Below are 9,441 nucleotides of genomic sequence, written 5' to 3'. Positions count from 1 at the left end.
TGTTAGCCAGGATGGTCTCGATCTCCTGACCTCGTGATCTGCCCGTCTCGGCCTCCCAAAGTGCTGGGATTACAGGCTTGAGCCACCGGCCCAGCAATCATTCCATTTTTATGTAATGCCTCCCTAGGCACAATGCCTGAGACTACAGACTGGGACAGACCATGGACATAAGCAAAGGGTGAAAAACACATTTCCTGATGCCTCCAACTTACCAGCCTAAGGAAGTCTTATTAGACACAGTAGTTCTCAGTCTCATCAGCCCCAACTCCCCTAAATGTATAAATATACGTTTTTAGTATACAAATGTGATAAATACACTGTGCTTATTAATCATCAGTGATATATAAATTTTATTTCATTTTTTATTGCCAAGTCCAGCCTGGGCAACATAGTAAGACCCTCATCTCTCTAAAAAAGAAAATGCTTGAACAAGGGATCTCTCTGTATTTGTTTTTACAGCTGTATATGAATCTACAATTATCTCCAGAAAAATCTGAATTAAAAATGAGATGTGGCCGGGTGTGGCAGCTCACATTTTGGGAGGCTGAGGCAGGTGGATCACCTGAGGTCAGGAGTTCGAGACCAGCCTATCAACATGGTGAAACCCCATTCCTACTAAAAATGCAAAAAATTACCTGGGCATGGTGGTGGGCGCCTGTAATCCCAGCTACTCAGGAGGCTGAGCCAGAAGAATCACTTGAACCCGGGAGGCGGAAGTTGCAGTGAGCCAAGATAGTGACAGTGCACTCCAGTCTGTGCAACAAGAGTGAAGCTCCGTCTCAAAAAAAGAAAAAAGAAAAAAAGATGTAGCTCATGGAACGTGCCTGCAGCTCTTGGGGTTCCTGTGTCTTTTTTCGCTGTCCGAGCTGGACCTACACACCAGCAACCATGTCTAAGGGACCTACAGTTGGTACTGATCTTGGCACCACCTACTCTTGTGTGGGTGTTTTCCAACACGGAAAAGTAGAGACAATTGCCAATGATCAGGGAAGCCAAACTACTCCAAGCTCTGTTGCCTTTACAGACACCAAATGATTGGTTGGTGATGCCACAAAGAATCAAGTTGCAGTGAACCCCACCAACACAGTTTTTGGTGCCAAATGTCTGATTGGATGCAGATCTCATGATGCTGTTGTCCAGTGTGATGTAAAGCATTGGCCCTTCATGGTGGTGAGTGATGCTGGCATGCCCAAGGTCCAAGGAGGATACAGGGGAGAGACAAAAAGCTTCTACCCAGAGATGTCCTCTATGGTTCTGACAAAGATGAAGGACATTGCAGAAGCTGATCTTGGGAAAACAGTTACCAATGCTGTGATCACAGTGCCAGCTGACTTTAACAACTCTCAGCATCAGGCTACCAAAGATGCTGGAACTATTGCTGGTCTCAATGTACTTAGAATTATCGACGAGACAACTGCAGGTGCTATTGCTTATGGCTTAGACAGAAAAAGGTTGGAGCTGAAATAATTATGCTGATCGTTAACCTGGGAGGTGGCACTTTTGATGTGTCAGTCCTCACTATTGAGAATGGGATCTTTGAAGTCAAATCTACAGCTGGAATGCCAGGCACAGTGGCTCATGCCTATAATCCTGGCACTTTGGGAGGCCGAGGTGGGCAGATGACTTGAGGTCAGAAGTTCAAGACCAGCCTGGCCAAAGTGGTGAAACCCCATCTCTACTAAAATACAAAAATTAGCCAGGTGTGGTGGTGTGCACTTGTAATCCCAGCTACTTGGTAGGCTGAGACAGGAGAATCATTTGAACCCAGGAGGCAGAGTTTGCAGTGAGCCAAGGTCATGCCACTGCACTCCAGCCTGGGCAACAGAGCAAGACTCCATCTCAGGAAAAAAAAAAAAAATTTACACCTGGAGAACTCACTTGGGTGGAGAAGACTTTGACAACCTAATAGTCAACCATCTTATTACTGAGTTCAAGGGCAAGCATAAGAAGGATGTCAGTGAGGCTGGGCGTCATGGCTCCCACCTGTAATCCCAGCACTTTGGGAGGCCGAGACGGGTGGATCACGAGGTCAGGAGATCGAGACCATCCTGAGCTACACGGTGAAACCCCGTCTCTACTAAAAAATACAAAAAACTAGCAGGGCGAGATGGCGGGCACCTGTAGTCCCAGCTACTCGGGAGGCTGAGGCAGGAGAATGGCGTAAACCCAGGAGGCGGAGCTTGCAGTGAGCCGAGATCGCACCACTGCACTCCAGCCTGGGCGACAGAGCTAGACTCCGTCTCCAAAAAAAAAAAAAAAAAAAAATGAGATGCAATTCACACCCATCAGATTGGCAGACATGGAGAAGTTTAATAATACTCAACTTGGCAGGAATGGAGAAAAGGGAAATTCTTAAACATTTGAGGAGCATAAATGAGTAAATTACTATGGAGAACAACTCAGAATTACCTAGTAAGATTGGAAATGCAAATGTTCTATGAGCCAGAAATTCCAGTTCTAATAAACTATTGTGAAACACTCCCACATAGGAACAAGGATATTTGTATGAGACATTCTTTGGAATATTGTTAGTGATGGTGCAAAATAGAAAATGAAGTGTTCATCAGTGTTTCCTTTTATTTAAAAATGTTTAATTTAAAATTTTTTAAATTAAAAATATTTCCTGTTATTAAAAAAAGCAAGTAGTGTGTGTAAATATCGATGTGGAACAGGAAATGTGAATGGCAATGTCTAATTTGATTCCATGGTTTGAGGAACTGTGCATTGCCCAACAGGCACACATACCATTAGTAAGTAATTGTGGGTGTCTAAGAATACAATTACAATTTTATTTTTCGTATTTAAAAAGTCACATTTCCGTGCTGCCTGCCAAAACTTAACAGATAACGTACTAGGTCATTAACACATCCTTGTCTATTTGAAAACCTCCAGACAAACAGGCAGCTGAGCCTTGGAGCTTTGGCAATGGGAATTATTGCTTGGCTAGTAACAAACAGTATTCTCAGGACTCAAAGATACTAAGGAGGGCACAGCCTTGAGGACCCAAGGGTGATTGTTGGAAAATACAAATGCAACATTCAAGACACAGGAAGTTAAGAAGTGATTCACATGAACCAAGACCGCACCATTGCACTCTAGCCTGGGCGACAAGAGTGAAACTCCATCTCAAAAAAAAAAAAAAGAAGGTGATGCAAGACACTGATGTGTCTATGGAACCCAGAATAGAATCCATCTATGGGGCAATGTAGTAGCCGTCCCCTAGTAATCCCAGCCTCCTGGTATTCATGCCCTTGTGTAGTCCCCTCCCACAGTGAATCAGAGTTGGCTCTATGCGGCCAATAAAATATGGTAGAAATGATGGCATGTGGCTTTGAAGGCTAGATCATAAATGGTATTGCCAATTCCACCTTGGTATCTGGGATTATTTGCTCTGTGGGAATCCATCCACCATATTGTCAGGACACTCAGAGAAACCCAGGGAGAGCCCCATGGAGAAAGGATCTGAGGCCCCCAACCACCAGCCAGCACCAACTTGCCAGCCATGTGAACCACACTGAAAGCGAATCCTCCAGCCCCAGTGAAGCCTGCAGATAACTGCAGTCCCAGCCGACATAGGACTCCAACCTGATGAACAACTCTGGGCCAGAACCACCAACTCAGCTGCTTTTGAATTCCTGACCAATAGAAACTGTGAGATAATAAATAAGTACTATTACTTTGAAAAAATTTCTTGAGCTATACACTGAAGATTTGGGTACTTCAGCATATATGTTATACTTCTATAAAAAATTATAAAATTTAATAATTATTTAATGCAGAAAATAAATGTAATGTCGTAACTGTTATATAAAAGATAAATAAAATAAAGCTAATTTATGAAAGGTACTTTAATATAAAAATACTTGACCACTACAACTCCAGAAGACCCAAGAAGTAGCTTAAGGCTCACATCTTAAAAATCATCTTCAGCTGGGCGCAGTGGCTCACGCCTGTAATCCCAGCACTTTGGGAGGCCAAGGCGGGTGGATCACCAGAGGTCAGCAATTTGAGACCAGCCTGGCCAACATGGCAAAATCCCATCTCTACTAAAAATAACAAAAATTAGCTGGGCGTGATGGTGGTCATCTGTAATCCCAGCGACTTGGGAGGCTGAGGCAGGAGAATCACTTGAACCCAGGAGGGGGAGGTTGCAGTGAGCCGAGATTGCACCATTTTACTCCAGCCTGGGCAACAGGAGTGAAACTATGTCTCAAAAAAAAAAAAAAAAAAAAATCATCTTCATATATGTGCTTTATGGTACTAATGCAGGCTGAGACAAGTGTATTGAACTGGTGACTTGACTACTATAAGCAGTGCTGCCATTAGTGACTTGATTTTCCAAAACAGTAAATATGGCAGATTATATTTTCCACAAATGGTCACACAAGTATTTCTGGTCCCACCTGCTCTTCCAGAGCCTTGCCACTCCCCACTTGAAATTGGGTGGACTTGTGTGACTGCCTAAACAAAATAAAAGACTAGGTCAAAAAAGGTCATATGGTGCCAGTAAACTTTCGGTGTCCTCTAGGGACCCCAGACATTACACTTACTAGACAAAGACTTTAAATCAGCTATTAAAAATATGTTCAAAAAACTAATATATTTAAAGAACTAAAGGAAAGCATAAGAACAATGTGCACTGGGCTGGGTGCGGTGGCTCACGCCTGTAATCCCAGCACTTTGGGAGGCCGAGGTGGGCGGATCACAAGGTCAGGAGATGGAGACCACGGTGAAACCTCGTCTCTACTAAAAATGCAAAAAAAAATTAGCTAGGCACAGTGGCGGGCGCCTGTAGTCCCAGCTACTCAGGAGGCTGAGGCAGGAGAATGGCGTGATCCTGGGAGGCGGAGCTTGCAGTAAGCCGAGATTGTGCCACTGCACTCCAGCCTGGGGGACAGAGCGAGACTCCGTCTCAAAAAAAAAAAAAAAAGAACAATGTGCACCATATGTACTTCAATTATGATATAGAAATAATATTTAAAAAAGAACCAGATAGAAATTCTGAAGTTGAAAAGTACAAAACCTGAAATAAAAAATTCATTAGAGGGGTACAACAGCAAACTTCAAGATAGGTCAATTGAGATCATCCAATCTGAGGAATAGAAGGAAAATAAATGAATAAAAATAAACAACAGACTCACAGATCTTTGAGCCACCATCAAGCATATCAGCATATATATATAATGGGAGTCCCAAAAGAGAGGAGAGAGAGAATGGGGCATAATTAATATCTTAAATAATAATGACCTACAACTTCACAAATTTGTTGAAAAACATTAATATACACATCCAGAACCTCACCAAACTCCAAGTAAGATCAACTCAAAGAGATCAACACCTAAAAACATCCTAATCCAACTGTTGAAGACAAAGACAAAGAGAGAATCTTGAAAGCAGTAAGACAGAAGTACCTTGTCACATACAGTAAGCCCTCAATAAGATTAACAGAGAATCTCTCATCAGAAATCATGGAGACCAGAGGGCACTGGGGTGACATATGAAGTGCCAAAATTAAAAAGTACTGTCAGTCAATAATTTTATATCCAATAAAGCTATCCTTTAAAGGTGAAGGAGAAATAAAGACATTCACTGGTTGAAAACAGAAAACTGTGGGTCAGGCATAGTGGCTCATGCTTGTAATCTCAACACTTCGGAAGGATGAGGCAGGGTGATCACTTGAGCACTAGAGTTTGAAGTTGCAGTGAACTATGATTACACCACTGCACTCCAGCCTGGGTGACTGAGACCCTGAACAAATGAAAGGAAATAGACAGTAATTATGACCCACACAAAGGAATAAAGCACTAGTAATGGTACCTCCTGTATAGGTAAATGTAAAAGACATAAATGATTTTTGTGTGTGTATAAGTCTTTCCTTCTTCTACCTGATTTAAAAGATAACTGAATAAGCAATAATTATAAAACTGTATTGGGCTTATTTTGTATGACTATAATAGCACAAACTAGTGGTGAAGTAATAGAACTATATAGGAACAAAGCTCTTGTATATTATTGAAATTAAGTTGGTATGAATTTAAAGTGGATGGCTATAACTTAAGATGTTAACTGTAATCACAAGGGCAACAGAGAACATAAATAGAAAATACAGTAAGAGAAATGATAAGAGCTGGGTGTGGTGGCAAACACTTATAGTCCCAGCTACTTGGAAGGCTGAGGTGGGAAGATTGTTTGAGCCCAGGAGTTCAAGTTTAACCTGGGCAACATAGCAAGATCCCATCTCTAAAAAAAAGAAAGTTGGGAGGCTGAGGCGGGTGGATCATGACGTCAGGAGTTTGAGACCAACATGGTGAAACCTCATCTCTACTAAAAATACAAAAATTAGTCAGGCCTGGTGGCACATGCCTGTAATCCTAGCTACTAAGGAGGTTGAGGCAGGAGAATCGCTTGAACCTTGAGGCGGAGGTTGTGGTAAGCTGAGATTGTGACCTTGCACTCCAGCCTCCAGCCTGGGCGACAGAGCAAGACTCTGTCAAAAAAAAAAAAAAAGGAAAGAAAGAAAATAAATGACAAGAGAATTAAAATGGTACATGAGAAAATATCTAACACAAAAGAGGGCAGTAATAAAGGAATAGAGGAATAATAAAATGCCGTAAGACATACAGAAAATAAATAGCAAAATGGCAGATAAAAATCCTACAATAATTACATTAAATATAAATTGATTAAACACTTCAATCAAAGGGAAATATTGAGAGAAGGATAAAAAAGACATGATCAAACTATATGCTGTCTAGGGGAGACTCAGTTTATTTTTCATTTTTTGTATTTTTGAGATGGAGTTTCACTCTTGTTGCCCAGGCTGCAGTCTTGCCTCAGCCTCTCGAGTAGCTGGGATTACAGACGCCGCCACCATGCCTGGCTAAGGTTTGTATTTTTTTAGTAGAGACGGGATTTTGCCATGTTGACCAGGCTGGTCTTATATTCCTGACCTCAGGTAATCCACCCACCTCGGCCTCCCAAAGTACTGAGATTACAGGCATGAGCCACTGCACCTGGCCTGGGGTTCTTGATTCCTCAAGCCCCAGACCATGGTAGGCAGCCCTCCTTCCTCTGTTCTGTCACCCCCACTCCCTAGCCATAGTGAGGAGAATGGAAAATGGGAAGCCAGGAGGGCCTCTGCCAGGGAAGGCTACCCTAGATGTGTGGTGAGCACGATGCAGCAGCGGCTGGGGTAGCAGCTGCCACAGACCCCTCCCTATAAATTAAGTCCCTGTAGCCACAGCTGTGGGAGAAGTAAAACCGCCTTTGCAAAATTATAACTGAGACAGTGAAAGAAATCTAACCTAACCGACTCCATATTGGTTCTACCTTTAAGCTGTCCTTGTTCCTTCCTGGGCCAAGGCTGAACTAACTTTGAGAGGAACTTAGTTTATAGCTTAAAACAAAGACGATCACAGCCTTTTCCCAAAACAAACCTCCTTCTTGCCTGGGGACTAGACTGCCTCTGTAGGACTAACATTAGCCACGAGATTAGAAATTATGGTTTAGGAGTCCTGCAGCTGGAGGCTCCAAGATTCTGACCCTCCCTAAACTGCTCCTAAAATCAGCGCTTGAGATATTTTGCAGACCCTGCCCTTCATGGGTCAGCTGGCACTGCCCAGATCCATAAACTGGCTCATCTGATCTCGTGGCCCCCACCTAGGAACTGACTCAGCACAAGAAGACAACATCAACTCCCTATGATTTCATCTCTGACCGGACTGATCGGCACTCACAGCTCACTGGCTTCCCCCCTCCCGGTAAGTGGTCCTTAAAAACTCTGATCTCAGGCCTGGCGCAGTGGCCCACGCCTGTAATCCCAGCACTTTGGGAGGCTGAGGCAGGCAGATCACTTGAGGTCAGGAGTTCGAGACCAACCTGGCCAACATGGTGAAACCCCGTCTCTACTAAAAATACAAAAACTAGCTTGGCATGGTGGCGGGCACCTGTAATTCCAGCTATTTGGGTGACTGAGGCACAAGAATCAAGTGAGAATCACTTGAACCTGTGAGGCAGAGGTTACCTGAGACTGAGTTTCCCCGTCGCTACTAAAAATACAAAAATCAGCTGGGCATGATGTCACGTGCCTGTAATCCCAGCTACGTAGGAGGCTGAGGCAGGAGAATCACTTGAATCCAGGAGGCAGAGGTTGCAGTGACCCGAGATCACGCCACTGCACTCCAGCCTGGGCGACAGAGCGAGACTCCATCTCAAAAACAAAAGGTGCGAAACTTTCAATTTCTTTAGGATTGGGAGGGCCTGGAAAAAAAAAAAATCTAGCTATGTTGATAGAGATTATTTACAGATGCAAAATTTCCCCCCAAAAGGACAGCTTTGCAGGGCCATATGAAGATATGGCAAAGAAATATGTCTTGGGGTAAAATATTTTGATTTCCTTCCTTGTCTCGTACTGTTATTCCAGAGTCAGATTGGAAAGTAAGTCACAATATACAGGGCTAAATAAAACCCATCTGATGAGAAATTGTGGTTTATAGGGCATGACTCCCCAGATAGGAATTTGGGCAAGATTTAAAAAAAAATCGGAGCTTAGTCCTCAGATCAGAGGATCTAGCGTGACATCCCATAGCCGGTCATGCCAGCCTGAGACACCCCACAGTTGGTGCCCATCTGTACCCCAATCATGTTCCTGCCCTCTTGTAGCTGGTTGTCTGAGAAGTTCCAAGGATTCTCCTTGGGTTTCTTAGGGAACCATATGGGAGCCCCAGAGAAGAGCCCATCGTCCTGGGCTACTGGCAGCCCGCCCAGGTTCATCAGGATCCACTGCACATAGGGCAGGTCCTTTTCTCCCGGGGGGTGCACAGTTTGGAAGATGTCGGTGGTGTTAATGCCGTAGCGCTCAGCTGCTTGCAGGCACTGAGATAATCTGCTCCATCTGCTTTAAGGCCATGGTGGAGGCCCGGGTCTTCTTTACTGGGGCCTGCCCCTCGGGGCGCAGTGCGTTAATGAGCTCACATAGCTCTGTGCCCTCCTTGAGGAAATTCTGGAAGTTCTCATGTCCAGGCTGGGGCCAGCCCACATGCTTTTGGCACTGGGTGGTGATCCATTGATCTGCTCCAGGTCTGCATCATATGGATTCTCAATTTTCTGCTGCACCTCCTGGCTCAGGCCACATGCAGGTACCCTGTTGGCCATTCCAATGGGTGGTGGCAGCTGTGGGGAGCATTCATGCAGGCTGGAGTGCCATGCACTCAAGGCAGGGGCTGTAGCAGCTAATGATATTATTAATATATTGGTGTACGTCTCCTATTTTGTTTTCTGTTGGTTCTCCCCTGCTTTTGTCTTTATGGTTTTTTTTTTTTTCTGTCTTCCTGTGGGTTATTTGAACATCTTTCAGATTTCCTTCTTTTTTTTTAAATTAGTGTTTTTAAGTATATCTCTTTGATTAGGTTTTAGTGGCTGCTGTACGTAGTTTATATATTA

General features: G+C 43.8%; 2 pseudogenes across 1 annotated transcript; one reads left to right on the top strand and one right to left on the bottom strand.

Annotated features, from left to right (window-relative positions):
• Positions 1 to 888: 888 nt before the first annotated feature.
• Positions 889 to 1,553, top strand: LOC105513632 (annotated as a pseudogene).
• Positions 1,554 to 8,559: 7,006 nt separating this feature from the next.
• Positions 8,560 to 9,174, bottom strand: LOC105513631 (annotated as a pseudogene). The gene has a single exon (XR_001002063.1). The product of XR_001002063.1 is annotated as a transgelin-2 pseudogene (transcript).
• Between the last annotated feature and the right edge of the window lie 267 nt (positions 9,175 to 9,441).

The sequence above is a fragment of the Colobus angolensis genome, unplaced genomic scaffold, assembly GCF_000951035.1.
Source record: "Colobus angolensis palliatus isolate OR3802 unplaced genomic scaffold, Cang.pa_1.0 Scaffold233, whole genome shotgun sequence".
NCBI classification, from domain to species: Eukaryota; Metazoa; Chordata; class Mammalia; order Primates; family Cercopithecidae; genus Colobus; species Colobus angolensis.
The sequence above is the reverse complement of the archived record's forward strand: the minus strand, read 5'-3'. Positions and strand labels throughout refer to the sequence as shown.